Raw genomic sequence first — 1,469 nt, 5'->3', positions numbered from 1 at the left:
GATTAAAATGTGCACCCACTGCCCTCAAGTTGATTCCAACTCATAGCGAGTCCACAGGGTTTCTAAGGCCATAGTAAATCTCTATGGAAGAAGACTGCCACATCTTTCTCCCACGGAGCTGTTAGTGGTTTCGAACTGTGAACCTTTCAGTTAGCAGTCAAGCGCCTTAACCTCTGTGCCACCAGGGATCCTTAAAAAGATACGTACAGTTCAGGCCAAAAGTCTTCTGTTAAATTGAAAGAACAACTTTCTAAGAGTAAGGGCTATCTGAAGATGAAATGATCTATTTAGGAAGATAATTCAAGCTTTAAATTCTGATGGTTAATTGAGTTAGGTGAACTAAGAGGTCTTTTTCAATCCCAAAAGTCTATGAAATTCTCTCTGAATAGTTCTAAATTTTAGGAGAGCAAGCACAATTATTGACAAAATTTCAAGTTATTATAGACAACATATTTATTTTAGTTTAATATTTGATAGAGTTGTATTCTTCATATGCTATTTCTATACTTTCTTAGTATGCTATAACTTCTTATATAGTTCAATGTTTTAATAGCTTGTGAAATTAAAGCCATTTAATAAGCCTTGATGCCTACTATTATTTTAAATATACAGGCTTTATAGTTGTATCTTTGATATAGTTGTTTTGATAACCTTATTTTATTCTGTGTGTAGTCCCTAGTTGGGAACAGAATGTTCCTAATTATAACATTATTCCTAATGGGGGAAAAAATGACCTGCTTTGCTAGGTAATATCCTAAAATACTTACTGCAAAAAGGGAAAAATGCTTCTACTGAGAGGTCAGGACTTCAGTCCTGAATTTTTGAAATTCTTGAATAAAGATCATTCCCTTTCCTGTACTTCCTCTTTAAATCAACAAATGAAACAAGCAAAATAACCAAAAACAGCAGAGACTTCAGTAACACAAAACATTTTAAGAAATTTAATTCATGAGATACACTGTAGTACACACACATGCATGCACACACATACGTATATATGTTTGAATATACATAAAAAAAGATCTGGAAGGATACATATCAAATTGTTAACAGTTTACCTCGGGGGGTAGGATTGGGGTAGGGTAAGGAGTGCTCTTACTTTTAAACTCATATACTTCTGTATTGTTTGAAATGTTAGAATAAGAACTCATTACTTTTACAATAATCAAAATCATAACAGAAATTTTAAAAAACCAGTAAGAAAAAGTAAAAACCACACACGCACGCACGTATGTACACAATAATATTAAGAGCTACACTTTGGGTATGGAGAATTAAATCACATGGCAAACTTTTCCACTAATACTACAGTGGTGAACGTAATTGTGTAGTCTATAATCAAAGGAACAACATTAGAGAAGCCACATATAACATCCCAATGTAGAAAGTCCCTTTGGATAAGAGCAGTTAAACAGTGACCCCTTGAGGCAGATATTAAAGCTAAAAGCTGAGTTTAATTATTCCTGTAG

This window comes from Trichechus manatus, unplaced genomic scaffold (assembly GCF_000243295.1).
Source record: "Trichechus manatus latirostris isolate Lorelei unplaced genomic scaffold, TriManLat1.0 scaffold00007, whole genome shotgun sequence".
Taxonomy (NCBI): domain Eukaryota; kingdom Metazoa; phylum Chordata; class Mammalia; order Sirenia; family Trichechidae; genus Trichechus; species Trichechus manatus.
The sequence above is the reverse complement of the archived record's forward strand: the minus strand, read 5'-3'. Positions refer to the sequence as shown.